Source organism: Rousettus aegyptiacus, unplaced genomic scaffold, assembly GCF_014176215.1.
Source record: "Rousettus aegyptiacus isolate mRouAeg1 unplaced genomic scaffold, mRouAeg1.p scaffold_m13_p_11, whole genome shotgun sequence".
Taxonomy (NCBI): Eukaryota; Metazoa; Chordata; class Mammalia; order Chiroptera; family Pteropodidae; genus Rousettus; species Rousettus aegyptiacus.
The window spans coordinates 29,747,026-29,764,153 of NW_023416286.1; the positions used below are offsets into that span (position 1 = coordinate 29,747,026).

General features: G+C 31.6%; 1 protein-coding gene across 8 annotated transcripts in view; it reads right to left on the minus strand.

Annotated features, from left to right (window-relative positions):
• The window catches only part of TENM3 (teneurin transmembrane protein 3), a 766,204-nt gene extending 749,963 nt beyond the window's left edge, over positions 1 to 16,241 (minus strand). For all 8 annotated transcript variants that reach the window (XM_036228685.1, XM_036228689.1, XM_036228687.1 and 5 more), the window contains exon 1: positions 16,165 to 16,241. The gene's annotated coding sequence lies outside the window, so the exon portion shown is untranslated. The remainder of the gene's footprint in view (positions 1 to 16,164) is intronic.
• Positions 16,242 to 17,128: the final 887 nt, after the last annotated feature.

The window sequence follows — 17,128 nt, forward strand, 5'->3', positions numbered from 1 at the left end:
GTCCGATTGATGGATAAACCTATCAGTATGCCATAAAAAAAAATAATCGGCTCATCTAGAATTCAGTGTAAATAATGAGAATAGTTCCACAGGATTTTGTCTGGAGAACACAACTATTTAATGTGTTTATCAAAATGTGTTATTTCCCCTGAGGGACTGGTATGCTTCCTCCTATCTGTTAATGAGAACCTTATAATTGAATATGCTTCCATTTATTTCCTCTAGCTACTGGAAAGCTCAGACAAAATATGATGCTCAGTAACAACACTCATCTTATGACTAGCATATTTATGTTCTCCTCGTCTCTGAAACTAATCCTCTATTTCTATTTATAGTTTATTATTTCACTATAGGTTTTATTTTTTATTTTTTTTTTAAAATTGGATATTGTCTCAAGTTCTTTGTGATAAGAAGCAAAGATCATAATTTAAAAATTGTGATTAACAATGTGCAAGATAGAGTCCTATTAATTTGACTCTGGTAATTCTTTGAAATCATTTCACACCCTGTTTCTCTGCTTAATCATACTTTAAGGAGCTCATTCAATGCTATAGTTTAAGTTGTTACCTCTATGCTCATAATTCCAAGCTACATCTCTCATTATCCATCCAGGGGGTCAATTTTGAAGAAAGTGTTGGACCAGGTGAACAAATTGTTAATTAATCACCAAAACCCCCCAAATAGAGGTCTATAATAACATGGAAATATAAATTTTAGAATTAGAGAATTTAGAAATAATTATTTCTAATCCTCTAATATTACAAGTGAAATATTTGATATTAAGTATCCCACGTGAGACAACTAGCTAACAGTAAAGTCAGGATTATAGCCCAATTCTTCTCCCTCCACCTTTGCTTTCCCAGCTGGACTATGATACATCATAGCTTATGAATCTTCCAACTCCGATTCTAGGAATATGGCCTGAGTGATAGACTGGATACGGATCCCAGGGTTAGAAAGGGTTCTCTACCCCGGAATACTTAAATTGAAATTCTAACACTGAGAAAAGAAAAGCTCACCCCTTTCATTTTTCATTTAACATTTCTTTTCTGCACAGCCCAAGAGTACACAAAGTGATGGGGAACAAACATAATGAATTAATTCCCAGGTCCCATGTAGAGGAATAATTAATCTATTTGCTTCTCATTTTGATTCTGTACCTCCCTTTAAATTTCTTATTAGAATTGAGCAGATGCCCTCTATAAAGGGTTTTTCTCATAATGAAGTCAGAGTTTTGAGAGTCAGGGTATTGCAGCCTAACTCTACAGGCAAAGAAGGGGACTGCGGAAGTCCTTGAAAACATATTCTTTCAATTAAAACCTTGAACATCCAGAATTGACTCAAAATTACACTAGAGTATTTTCACCCTGCAATTTTTGACTTTCTGAAATGTGTGCCTATTTTCCCCTCAATGAAAAGTGTACAAAATTACAGAAGTTACATGAATGTGAGGAATAATTTAAAAGATAATTCTAATTGGGAAGAAAGTCACCGAGCCCAAGATGAAAAATGTCATTAGTTTTATGGTCTAGATGCCCAGCAAGGAAATGACTATGTTAATTGTTCAGCTTACATGTTACAATTCCTGCAATCACTTCATTTGGTGGTCAAAGTTAGAAAACCCAGGGAGCCCAACGGTTAACATCTGATTGTACTTTTTTGGCACTGTCTCTGTCATAGTTCTACAAGTCTCCAGGAAATACACTCTGTCCCAGTTATGTTTCCCTCACTTTTCAGTTTTAATATGTACTATCAGTGCTAATAAAAGTAAAGTGAAATAAGTTAAGGGGATCAGAAAGTAAGAGACCTAATGAATACATTTCATGTCCTAGAATAATGCTTCATGCATAATGTGTGGTCAATAAATATTACCCCCCACCCCGCCCCGACTTCCAATATCACTTTTTCCTGGTATAGTGTATTTATTCATGTTCATCTTGTCTATCTTCTTAATTGATGTATTTAAATTTTTTCTCTGTAAATTCTCCTTTTTATTAACTTCTTTTTCCCTGTTAATTATTTCACAGATGCCCCTTTCTCTTCTTGGTGTCAAATTAGAAAAGTAGTAAGATCACTGACTGAATCATTACCTGTGCCTCCATAGATGATTTAAAAATTCCATATACCAAAATAATACTAGCAATTGTGTTACCTTTTTAAACAGATAACAAGGAATAAATCATCCTTGGAATGTGGAGCAGAAGTAGAGCTAAGTTATCCCTAAGTGGGAAGAGTAGGGAGGAAGACCTTCCTCTAGAATTCTAATTTCTAGTCCAAGTCTATTTTATCATATAGTAGCGCAGTGAGTTATTCTCATTACATACATAAATTATCAAGAGTAAAGTAACAGAATGATAAGATGAAGTAAACAAAACAAGACTCTTATGTTTCATGGACAGAAGAATTGATCTGATCCTGGCCTTTATTAGGCCCATTTGGGCTGGCACTGGAAGTTTGCCATTGGAGGAGTCATGCTCAAAGCTTTATAGATTTCCTTAAATAATGAAGAAGGACTAGTCACTTGTCAGGGAAACTGGAACTCCTCTGTGAGTTTATGTAAATCTTTACTAAAGGGAGAGTACATTATTCCTAATCTGCTTTCAAAACCTAGGACATAGATCTCATTGAATAAATTTTTACATAACACCTACTAAGTACCAGGTACTGTTCTAGCTGATGACAATTTTCTTGACTCTCTATGACCTTGTATTGCTCATTTTCCTTGTATTAGCTTACTAAAAATTGGTTGGTAAACTTGGATATAATAAGTTACCACTGTATATTTTTAATAGTAAACTAATTGTTATTGATGAAATTATAACCACATTTTAATTACCCAAAGTCTTTTGTTGTTTTTAACTATTTTCAGCAACAATTTTTAATCTTTGCTTAATATTTGAAATTTTAAATAATTTTCAATCAGTTAATCCACTATATATTTCTAAGAAGCCAGGAATTTCATCTCCATTTTATAAATAAATAAGACTGAAATTATGTATGTAGGTTATCATTGGATCTTAAACTTGCTATCTTCCTCAGCTGGAAAGGAGAGGAGGAGAGGAAGGTGCCTTTGGCTGGTATAGGTCAGGAATCAACATGAGGCAGCGTTTAACAATGTTTCAATTACGAAGTGAATGAATAATTTTATGAAGTCTCATGAAATTTATAATAAATTATTTCAGAGAACAGGAAGGGCAATGCAAATGAAAATCTCATAATATTTATCCTATCCCCATTGACTATGTAACAGTTGAATTTTGAAAAATTAACTTAGACATCGTAAAAAAAATTTTGCCTATTTTATTTTTAAAATCAAATCTGAACATTAAAAGAAAAAAAAACTTTTTTTTTTTTTTTTAACTTCAGTAGTATGTGTATGCAGGCATGTTTGCAGGTGCCAATATTTGACAGGTCACTTTGAAATGTGCAACCAACTAAGCACTACAAGTGTGCCTACCAATTTTATGAGAGGGAATAAAACTAAGACACCTCTGCTAAATATCACAGGAATCCCCTCTGGGGTTTCTACATAGTGATTGCTAATGCCCAATGAGTTAGATGAGTATCGAATATCTTAAAGAAAAAGCAAAATTTATTTCATTAACTAATGTATCATTGTACGCTAAAATTAAAAAATGATGTCCTCAGAAATTTAAATGGCACTGCAGATATTAATTGCATTCCCATGAGAACAGATTACAAGCAGTGTCAGTAATTTGGCTCCTTGATCCTAAGTTGGCAGGAATTTTCTTTCATGGCCATTCTACCTTCTCTCAATCCTACCTAATTTCTAGTAGATTGTACATATTGCTGGGGAGAAATGGAAATTTACATCCCTCAAAACCAGTTAAGAGGGTCATTGAAAACATTTTTCATGTGGTTGGAGGTAATCTCTTTCACTAAAAATTCCTCAGAGAATTTTTTTTTTTTTGCCTGTGATATACAAAGACAGTACATAATTCTTTGTGCAAATTACATTGAATAGTGTTCTTTTGAATGTAGGTCACTAGACAGTGTTGATTTCTGTAGCCTAGCCTACATATTTCTATACATGTCATAGTTAAACAGTAACTCTTGATCTCCCATGCCAGAGAGAAGTTTAATGGGATAGTATACATAGAATCATGGAGTTGCCCAATTTAGGGGTCCCATTTCATCCAAGACTAAATGAGGAGCTGATTCTTAACTGTGAAAAGGAAGAGGGCCTTCCACTAGGGTTATGGGAAATGCACCTGCTGATGACAAAGTCAATACTGAGGGTAACATAGAGGGCAGAGCCATAGACCAAAAGCTCTTATAAGAGATTGATGGAGCCATCCCCTTGTTAAAGAGTAAACAGGAAAGTGAATATATGATAAAATATTAAAAGAAAAAAGCATCCACAGGACTATATTTGAAGGATACTCTCAGCATTTTCAAATGTGGAAATAAAAAATCATCTACAAATAATAATAAAGGCCTTAATTAAACAAAATAGCATCTCAGAGCAGAAAAAATATGCTGCACAGAGAAAATGACCAGGAGAATAGGTAAATACAGAGAGATGTAAATTTTGATTAGACCACACTATCCATAATATACTGCTAAAAATTATTTTCATCTCCTTAGTTTTCTTCCTCTTGTCTCTACCCTTTTGGTCCCCTCCCTCTCATCTTCTTTTCTCTTTCTATTTTTCCACTAACCTAACTATACATCCTGTTACCTATCTATCTATCTATCCATCCACCCATCCATCCAAAGTTATGACACCCACTCTTGCATAAGTTAACCACACAGCCCAGTATCTAACATTCTCATTCTAGGTTTAGTCATTTTCAATGAATTTTTTCATGATTTCCATATAGTCTGATAACTAAAATGGGTGGAGAATTGATCAACCCAGTAAGCGATATCCCTTATATAAGAATTCAATGTCAGCCAGGCTCATTTTAACTTAGTAATGTCACAATTTGCACTATAGACATGAAAAATGCTTAGTAGGAATGACAAAAACTGCTATATACCCACACTAGCCTTCAATATCTCCATCCTCTCCATAACAACACCAAACCCTAACCTTAGTTTAGGCAGTCATGCACCCATCTAGAGGCTGCATTTTCTAATCTCTTTGCAGCAGATTTGCTTATATGACTACCTTTTAACCTTTGATATATAAGCAAAGCATCGTACTTCCTTGAAGCCTCCTTAAAGGAAGGGCTGATATGCTTCTTTGTCCCTTATACAGGCTATAGGCCTGAGAGAGTGATGTGATGACTGGAGCTCCAGCTCCTACATTGGACCTGATCCAATACCATAGACATGGAGGGGAAAAGGGCTAGAGAAAGCCCCAATGACATCATGGTGCTACCATAATCTAGGCCTTGCTTTAAGAAGACAATAAAATCTTGTGTGTTTAAGTCACAATTTTCTTGGCAATCTCTTACTTGTAGATGAACATAAATGCTAGCTGATGAGTAGGTAAAACTAAATATGAAAAACTAAATGAAGTATGAATTAACCCAGAGTTTCAGTGCTTCTGTTTATATGTTTCAATTATTATAGAGCCACATGTAGCTATAAAAAATAAAATTATCTGTTCTAATTCCTTTATTTTATATTTTCACCATCTTTATATCTAATGTAGGTTGTTTAGCTATAACAAATTTGTCACTATTTAACAGTATTTTTATCATGAGTCACTATTATGAAGTACTTCCATTCCATAACTTAAATCACATATCAGCCATGAAGTCTTAGAGAAATAAAAAATTTTTTTGCTCCTCCAAACCCCAGCAGCACTTAAGTATACCACTCTTTTGGCAAGTATATTTTTATTTGTTTAACTAGCTTACAAACTCATGAGGAAAAGAACTTTTATTTCACACAGCTAACAGGCGAGTGATTTATATAAAATCATTTTAAATGTTTTTTTTATATTTATGGTATTTTTATATCCTATATAAAATACATTTTTCATTAAACCTTAGAAAGTACAGCATTATTATTAATACGATAATTATTTCTTTATCTTTTTTTCACCAGTTTCCTTGACAGTTCCAATTATTTTCGAAAGGAGAAATATAAAGGTCTAAAATTTATGACTTTGTAAATCAAGGAGAATAAAATCTATGAGTATCTAAAATCCTAAAACTTTTAAGTGCTATTAATACAGACATCAAAATTCTGTTTAAGATACTTTGCATATCTAATGTTCTTAACCAAACATGCATTTCAAGCAGAAGTTTTAAGGGTTTTAAATCACAGATTTCATAGCATTTCCTTCCGGCAGCTGATGAAAATTGGATAATATACAATCAGAACACTTTTTCTGCACATTTTAAATTGATTGAAAAATAGAAGCAGATTTAACATTCAAAAAAACACATTTGCAACTGTTATATAAAAATGGTCTGATCTGATTTAGTAGATACTAGGTATAGAAACTTAAAGCCGACAGCATTCTTCGGGATGTTTTAAAACAGAGGGAATGTATTACAGCACCCAAGCTGCTACTCTCTCAAAATAAGTCCCTCTGACTCACAGTTTGCATCTTTTATAAGAACTATCATAAAAGAAAACCTTTCACTTAATGAAAGTTGTTCTCCACATTTCATTGAAGGTACAAATCTGACATTAAATAGGTTATAAATAGTTTTCAATATAAAAACAAAAAATAATATTACTGAATAGGAAATATATGGAAGTACAACATGTTTGTATAAGAGTTGAAAGTTCAAAATTTATTGCTATCTTCAATACGATATATAACTCAGGGACTGAAAAACAACTAGTTAACTATTTAAGTTGTCAGTATACATTAATTAGGTGTATATTCAAAGAAAATAAATAATAAACAATACTATCTGCCATAGATCATGTTTACTAAGCTATCAAGGCATTGACTATGTAACCAGAAATGCAGCTAAGAGAACACAATACTCTTAAATAAGAGAAGTAATATTTTTGGCCCAAGATACTACATTTACTCTCATATGCTATTTTATCTAAGGTTCATTATTATTAAGAAATACAGGCTTTTTTTTTTTTGCATAACTTTTTTTTTTTTCTGCAGGGTATTTGGGTATATTCAAGTTTCTATGTTTTTTTTCAGAAGTCAATGTCACAATACTTAAAATGTAAATGACTGTTCATCAGAAGAACTGAGGAGAGATTTGAGAAGCACATGTCTTAACTTTTTCTTCAATGTCTCCAATAATACTTCAATGTCTCTGTCCACAGTCATACTTGTATCAAGCTAGGGCTATAAACATAGAATTCATGGAGTTAATCCAACCAACCATGGCAAGTAAGAACAATTTGATATCTTTTAACAATAAAAACATCTTTGAAAAAAGGAGAATTTTGCAAGTCAATAGGATACATTTTTCCTGTGTAAAAATATCCTAATAAAAGTATGATTTGTTTGTGCAGCTTATTTCTCAAAACACATTTTTACCATGTTGAAACTTATTTCAAAGCACTAGCAAATGGAAGGATAGGTGGTATGCAGAGCCAAAGTAGAGCACTATGTTAATAGTAAACAGGGGAGGCAGAGTTCAGAATTCAGGACTGGAAGCTTCTGGAATTTATGTTGTAGGGTAACAGTAAAAAGAATGTTTCAAGGTAGAGAAAGGAGCAGGAAGGAGCAGAAATCAGTATAGATATTTTCTGTGGGTCCTTGTCTAAGCCTTGGGTTACAAATATGTAGGGTAGGACTCCATGTGATTAAACAGAGTGACTATTTGTTGTGAGGCTGAAAACTCATATTTTTGTTTATTTATTAATTTTTTTATCTATGACCCTTCAGGATGAAGAGATGTTGAAACCAACTGAGTCTGAGTGTTAAGAATTTGATGAACATCTCAAAGCACTGAGCTGAAATTAAAGACAGGCTACAAATTGGGAGAGAAGATGAATTCCTAGCATAAGGGATGTACCCCAAAATATAGGACAAAATGAAAATATATTCACAATAACAAAAAATAACATCATTCTAGCAGTTTCAAAATGGTTTGTTTTAATTTAACTGTCTGGCAGAACAAAACCCAACACCTTTTAAATGAAGACAAAATAAACCAGACTCCATAATTCTGTAGTACAAATTATCGATAATGTCCAGTGTACAATTAAAAATGATTAGAAATGTAAGAAAACATAAAATTATGATCCATCATCAAGGAAAAAAAGCAACTAAAACAAACTCCAAATAATTTAGAAGTGGAAATTGGGAGGCAGAAACCTTAAAAACAGCTATTATAAATATGTTGGAACATTTAAAGAAAAATAAGAACACAATGATTGAACAGATTGTGAACTATCATTAGTGTGTGAATAGAATATCTAGAAAGGAAAAGTAAAATATCTGAAGTAAAATACACTGGGATGGCTTAGAAGAATATTGGAGAGTGAAGAAGAAAGGGTAAATAACAAAAAGAAACTAAAGGATTTTACCTAATCTTAAGAACAGAGAGGAAAAAAGATTAAAAATGAACAAACAGGTATCCATAGGCAATTAAAAAATCAGCCTTAACCTAAAGCTCACACCTTATACAAAAATCAACTCAAAATAAATTAAAGACATATGTAAAATGTAAAACTATAACATTTTTAGGAAAAAAAAAGAGGAGAAAAATCTTTGAGACCTAAAACTAAGTTAAGAATTCTCACATTTATCCCCAAAACATGTATAATAGAAAAAGTTTGTAAATTTGACCTCATGAAAATTAAAAACTTTGATCGATGAAAGAGGTTTTTAAGATTCGATAAAATATTTGCAAATCACATATCCAATAAAAGACTTATATCTAGAATATATTGGGTACTCTTAGAATTTAGCATTAAAAACTCAAACAATCCAATAAGAAAATGGGCAAAAGACATCATCAAACGTTTTGCCAAAGAGAAATATGTCTGGAAGATATAAGGAAATGAAAAAATGTTCAATATCATTAGTTATATGAGAAATGCAAATTAAAACCACAAAGAGATATCACTACATACCTATCAGAATGGCTAAATAATGAAGCAAATGATGGGGAAGGTGTAAAGAAATGGATCATTCATACATTGCTAGTGTTTAAATGTGAAGTAGTACAGTCACTCTGGAAAACAGTTTGACAATTTTTTAAAAACTGAACACACATGTATCAGACACCTATAAATTGTACTCTTAGACTTTAACCCCTGAGAAATAAAATTGTATTTTCATGAGAAATATGTACACAAATGTTCATAGCCGCTTTAGTAGTTTCCAAACGGGAAGCTACCCTTCAATGGGTGAATGGATAAACAAATTGTAGTTCTTTCATGATATGGAATATGGCTCAGCAATACAAGGAATGAATACTCGATACACAAAATAACTTGTCTGAGTGTAACAAAAATTATAGTAATAAAAAAACAAAATTAACAGATTGCATCCTATAGGATTCCATTTATATATAACATTCTTTAAATAACAAAATTATAGAGACTGACTATAGATTAGTTGTTGCCAGGGATTATGGATAAGGCAGAATGGATGTGGCTTCTAACCAGCAGAATGAAGGATCCTTGTATTAATGACACAACCCTATATATTGGTTGTAGTGGTAGTTGCACAAAGTTATTAATGTGATAAAGTGGTTATTAACTGAGGAGCATTTTGTCCCCTGTGTAAATGTGGCAATTTCTGGAGATATATTTGATTTTCACAACTGGAGAGGGGAACGAAGTGCTAATGGTAACTAATTGGTAGAGGCCAGAGTTGCTGCTAAATTTCCTACAATGCATTGGAAAGCCACCTACAACAAAGAATTGTATGTCTTAAAATATAAAATGCACTAAGCTGATAAATCTTGATATAAGGCAACAGCAATATGAATGATGGCCAACTTCACATCAGAAACAATGGGAGGCAAATACAATTAAATGACACATTTAAAGTAATGGGGGAAAAGCCCATCAATTCAGAATTCTATGTTCAGTAAAACTATCTTTAACTAGATTAAAATAAAGATTTTCAGATAAATGAATATGAGAAAAATTGTCATTAGCAAACCTGCACCGCCAGAAATACTACAGAAATATCTTTAGGGTGAAGGGAAATGATACCAGATGAAACCTGATCCATAAGAAGAAATGAAGAACCTGGGAAATGGTAAATATAAAGGGATTCACATATATACACATACATACACACATACATACATACGTATGTATTTATATATGTATATATAATACATATAATATATTTACATTATATATACATATATAAACAATTTTTTCTTTTCTTGTTGTTATGTGTTGAATTGTATCTCTCAAAATTCACACATTGATGTCTTCACCTACAGTACAGAATGTAACCTTACTCGGAAATAGCGTCTTTATAGATGTAGTCATGTTAAGAGGAGATCATTAGGGTGGATTCTAATCCAATATGCCTGATGCCCTTCTAAAAAGGAGAAATTTGGACACAAAGATATGCATATTTACAAAGGAAAAAGGCTGCGTGAAGATTGGCCAAGGAAGTACCAGATGTTAGAACACAGACCTAGAACAGAGCCTTCCTTAGCACATACAGAGGCGCATGGCTTGATGACATTTAATCTGAGATTTCTAATATCCAGAAATGTGAGACAATAAATTTTTGCTATTTAAGCCACTCAGTTGGCACTTTGTTACAGCAACCCTAGAAAACTAATATATTTAGTTTCTTTTTTAAAAATAACTGTTTAAAGAAAAACTAACAATACATAGTTGTATCTTAATGCATATAGAATTCACGTGTATGATAAAAATGAGGGTACAAGTGTAATTATATTATTACAAGGTTTTTAATGTTATATGAAGCATACTAAGTAGACTGTGATAAGTCAAGATTGCATATTGTAACCATTAGTTTAGGTACAACTAAAGAGCCTAGATAGAGAAATTAAAATAGATATTTTAATATCTATTAAAAAAACTTGATTAATCCCAAACAAAACAGGAAAGGAGGAAATGGAAGAATCAAAAACAAATGCAATAAATATCAAGATTTCAAATTTAAACTATACCATTAATTATACTAAATGCAATGAGCTAAATATTCTAATTATAAGGCAAATCAGATAAAATGCAAAAACTAAGTATACATTGTCTCATGAAATTCACTGTAATTATGAGATATAGATAGATTGAAAGCAAAAGATTGTAAAAAGATATACCATGAAAACAATAGTCAAAAGTTAAATTATTGGCTATATTAATATCAAACAAAGTAGATGCAAAGACAGGGAGAGTTGCTAGATAAAAAGAAGAATATTTCATATTCGTTAAAATAATTATTTCATTAGTAACTTTAAAAGCCCTTATACAGGTATATGTGTACACTCCTAATAGCAGAGCTCCAAAAATATATGAAGCTAATGTTGACAGAATAAAAGAGAGAAACTGATAAGACCACATTCATAGTTAGAGATTTTTAATACCTTGTTCTCAAAATTTTATAAAATAAGTGGACCAAAAATGTTAGGGTGAAGATTTCAATCACATGATTAATGAAATTGAATAAGCTGATATTTATATAACACCACATCCAACAACTTCATAGAACGTATTTCTTTCAAATGCGCTTGTATCATTCACCAAGGTAGACCTTATGTTGATGCTGGGCTACAAAATACAATGTCTCAGTAAGTTGCAGAAAATAGAAAGCTCACAAAATATGGTTCTAACAACAGTGGAATTAAATTATAAATCCATAAGAATATGAAATCTAGAAAAGTATTTGAAATTAAAACAACATATCTCTAAATAATTCATGGTGAAAGAATAAATTATAAGTGAAACTAAAAAATATTTTCAACTTAATGATAATGAACATATTATGGATAAAATTTTGTGAGATACAGTTAAAGCAACAATTCAAGGGAAACTTGTAGCAGCAAAAATACAAGAGAAGAAAGATTTAAAGCTAATAATCTAAGTTATTGCCTTAAGTTTCTAGAAAAAGATCAAATTAAATCCAAAGTAAGAGAGACAGATATAGTAAAAATAAGAGCAAAAATCAAATTAAATTAACAGACAAAACTAAAGAGAATAAACAAATTCAAATGTTGGTAATTTTAAGACTAATAAAATTAATATACCTCAGCAAAACTGACCAAGAAAAAAGTGCTGAAAGCACAAATTGCCAACATCGGGAATAACGGAGGGGCTATGATAGTTTATACAGAAATTTAAAGGATAATAAAGGAATATTATAAACATTTGTGGAAAGATACTTGACAGCTTAGATGAAATAAATATATTGAAAACACAATTTACCAAAATTAACAAAAATAAAAAATATAACTATGTATTTAAAAGAAATAAATTTGTAATTAAAAACTTCCCGACCAAGAAAACTTCATGCCACAATGAATTCTCTGGTAAATTCTATCTAAATTTTATGAATAAATAAATATACACAAGTTATTTAGAAAAGATAGGAGGAAGAAATACTTAAATACTTCCCAGCTCATTTAATAAGGCCAGAAGAACCTAATAATAAAATCTGACAAAAATATTTCAAGAAAAGAAAATCAGATACCAATGTTCTCCAGAATATAAACTTAAATAAGTTTTATTAACAAAATATGATCAAGTCAAATCCAGAATTATTACAGAAAATGGTCATACATTACAAATGGAAATTTATCCCAGGAACGTAAGATGGGTTTAGCACTTAAATGACCAATCAACCAAATTATCAGAAAAGAAAAAAAGGACCATATAATCATTTCAATGTGCAAGAAAAAAAGTTTTTGACAAAATTCAATACCTATTCATTATAAAAAATAGTTAACAAATGAGGTGTAGAAAAACTTCCTTAATCTGAAAGACATCTATGAGAAGCCTAAAGGTAGCATTATACTTAATAAAACATTGAATGCTTTCCTCATGAGATCAGGAACAAGGCAAAGATATCTATTCTCACTGCTTATACTCTGCATTGTTCAGATAGTTCAAGTTAGAATAATAGGAAAGAGAGATGTAAAAAACTATCAGAATAAGTAAATTTGAATAATTGCAGGAGACAAGGTAAATGTGTAAAAATCGATTCTATTTCTACTTACTGACAGCAAACAACGAAATGGGAAATGAAAAATTTTAAATTCAGTTTATAATAACATAAAAAGACAAAATATTTAAGAATAAGCTTTAAAAATGTGTGAAAGCTCTACACACTGAAAAAGCACAACTTATAAAAAAAGATCTAAAAAAAACAAGGAGCATGACAATATTCATGGACTGGAAAATCCAAAATTGTTAAAATAGTCATTTCTCTTCAAATTAAATTACAGACAGTGAAATTTCAATCAAAACTCTAGCAGTCTTTTCTTTTCTTTTCTTTTCGTAGAAATTGACTAGTTAATTCTGAAATTTACATAAAAAGGTAGAGAATCTAAAGTAGCTAAAATAATTATACAAAAGAATGCAAACAGAGGACCTATACTATCCAGTCTCAAAATTACAATATTCAAGATAGCGTGATATCGGTATAGGGATAACGTAATAGGTCAATGAAATAGAATAAATAGTTCATAAATTAGATGTATATGATTAATTAATTTTTGGTAAAATATCAAAGTTATTTAACTTGGAAGGTAATTATTTTTCACAAATCGTGCTTGAATAATTGCATAAAAATGTGAAAAAAATGCATCACAATCCTTAACTCAAAACACCTAGAAAAATTAATTCAAGATCATTATAGACCCAAATGTAAGAACTAAAACTATGAAGATTTTCAAACTTGTTTTTAACAAATATTTCTTAGAGAGGATACTTATTATCAAAAGACATAGTTATGAAAATAAGTCACAGACAGTGAAAATATTCATAATATATTAAGTCTGACAAAGGTCTTACATGCAAAATATGTTTTAAAAACTCCCCAAAATCAGGCAAACACACCCAATGGTCAAACAACTCATATAGACACTTCTCAAAAAGGATATAAATGAATGACTAGCAAGCACATGAAAATATGCTCATATCATTAATCATAAAGGTAATTCAAATTAAAGCCACAGTGGGATCACAAGCTAAAACTCAGAAGACTGATAACATCAAATGCTGGTGAAAATTTGGGACAAATGAAATTATCATACATATGTGGTGGTAGTGTAAAATAGGATAAAGACGCTAAAGCACTGTCAAGTGGTTCTTTGTAAGGTTAAACACACACCTACCCTATGATCTAGAAATTCTACTCCTCAGTATTATCCCAAGAAAAATGAATACATGTGGCCACAAAAGACTTTTACAGAAATGTTTATAACAACTTAATTCACAATTTGGAAATAACCTAAACGGCCAATAGGAAACTGATAAACAACAACAACAGCAAAAACAAAACATCGTAGTTCATAAATTCGTTGGAATACTACTCACCATTTAAAAAATAGGTACGGACTACAATCATACTCGACAGCAGAGATGAAACTCAAAAACCTTATATTAAATGACAGAAGCCAGAAGCAAAAAAGTACACGTTATATGATTACACTTAAATGAAGTTCAATGTAAGGCAACTCTAATTTCCATGACAGAAATCAGAACAGTGGTTGTCTGTTGGGTGAGGGAGGGTGGTTAGGGATTGACCCTGTCTTTATTACAGAAAGAACTTATCGCTTTTCATACTTATGTATGTTAATAACTAATAAATTAGATCCCAAGTCGCTATTTTTAAATTCCAAACATTTAAAAAAGTTGGTATATTGTCAAATTGTATCTTTTAATAGCAATTTTAATTTTCCAATTTATTAAGTACTTTATAACATACATATCCTTTAAGATAAATAGAAACCCCATGGATAGTTTTAAATAAAACTCAATTAGGAAATACACTTAAATATTTTTCTTGTATGCAAAATTTACATAAATATGATTAAATACATGTTCAAGAATATGTGAAAGTGATGTAGGTATACAGAGGCCTGCAGGTCTCTGTAAATTGGAGTATATCCTATCATTTAGGAGGAAAGTCCAGAACTTTCTCTGGGTAACAGATGAATAACCTATAACAGATAACATGAGATAAAACATCACAGGGTGATTTGTAATTACTGTGTGTAATTAATAACACTAAATGTAAAGAGTAATTTGGATGATGGAAACTATTATCAAGAAAAGCAATGGTGACCTTGAAGTGAAATTTGATAGAGTAGGATGAGAAGTCACAACATTTAATAACAGTATAAAAGAAATTGGGCAACAAGTTGTTTTGGAAATTTAGGATAAGTAGAAACTCTAAATCTTTCTCTTCAGTATCTCAATCAATAAGATACTATCTGAATCATTAAGTGGAACATTTGAAGTGTCAAGGTTTAATTGCTCTATCCTGAGAAGATGCCTAAAAATTAACAGAGATTAGGAGGCTCTTAGTAAGGCCTTCTCTAGAATTGATAACTGGAAAGGCTGTTATCTCTCTTGAAATAAATAAATGTGATCCCATTTTTCATTTATTATGCTAAATAAAGTAAAGCCTTTAACAAATGTGTTATTAACCCTTTAGCTGATCTAAGTGTACCTCTATCTATTTTTCTTGATTTCTTTGAGAAACTGTGAAAATCTTCAACCTATTTTAATTACTAATTTAATCAGTCAGCGCTAAAAGAAATCTTTTGCTCTAATTATGAAAGACAGTTGCTGTAAACCTTTGATGTGATGAATAGCGTTCCTGATCTTGGGCAGGCTATAATCTATTAGGCATAAACATGAGGAAAACACCTGAGCAGAGTGCTTAATCAGCAGTGACCCTCAATTAAAACAGGTGATATTTGCTGGGTTTAAGAATAAAAACAATATGACTCCAATTAGCTGTCAAATCATCTGGCAAAACAGCTGTTACAAAATAAAAAATCACTTGGCCTTTCTGCTCACTTTTTCAATTTTGTTTTTATTTTTAAGTAATTTAAAAAGATAATCTTTCATTCACATGAAATTTAAAAACAGGGGAAGCAAATTTGCATTGTGTCAAAATTAAAAGGTCTTGTGCTAATATCTTTAACAAATAAACATTTTCTCATATACTTTTCCTCATCGATTCCCTCTGATCTCCAAGAAAACATAACAGAATACTTAAAGTTTCATAAAGTAAGCTTTAAAAAAAAACGAAGGCATGAACATTAGCTTTTTTATTTCGATAGGATTAAAAAATTTTCATGCTACACTTACCGAAAAGGTGTGTTTTCCCTCAATTTTCTGGCAGTTTGCTCATTAGAGTTGCCAAGCAAAAAAAATGTTGCACAAGCCTGGAGAAACAGTACAAATGGAAAAATTGGTATATTATAAGATATTTTATCGTAACTGTATATTAACTACACTATAATGTATTTATCTACATAACTATAATATAATAACTCATCCACTTAATTATTCATGTGAAAAATATTTGTTAAGCATCTTTGCATGTACCAGGTAGTATGGAGATTTGTAGCTGTATAATGCATAACCTTTTCCTCAAAGAAGCTAGGTAAATAAAGAAGTATTATAAACATACAAAACCGGTGAGTACCATAAAAGAGGTATGGATAAAATGTAATAAAAATCAGGAGGCAGAAGAGGCTGCTTCCAATAGGAAGCCTGGGTAAAGATTTTTTGGAGGAGGTGGGACTTAAGCTGAGACTAAAGGAAGAGTATGGTTTCTTAAAGATGGTGGGCAGGAGCTGGAACAGGGAAGAATACAGGTCAATGAGATAAAATGTTCAAGGTACAGAATTTGAACATAATAGAAAAAGGCTGGTGGGAGCTGAATGTGTTTCAGTTTCACTGGAGAACATTTTCAGGGTATTTGAAAAGCAGATGAAATTGGGGATAGAGGTTGACTCCCTTGCAATGTCTAGGCCCTATGGGAGACCCAGGAATTAGAGAACTAAATATGAAATACATGAGACCAGGCCCCGTGAAGCTCCCAGTTTAGCAGGACAAACCAATACAAAGAATTAGAATCATGGGTGATGGGGAGAAGGGGATCCTTTGGGAATCTGTAGCAGAGAAACCATTCTGGTCCAGAGATCAGAGGTAAAATATTGTGAGTCTCAGAGAGGTGATTATTAAAGCAATTAAGTTCAATGAGATCATCAAGGAAGAGAGTGTAGAATATGAAGAGGGAGGGGTATGGACCGACTCACATTTAGAG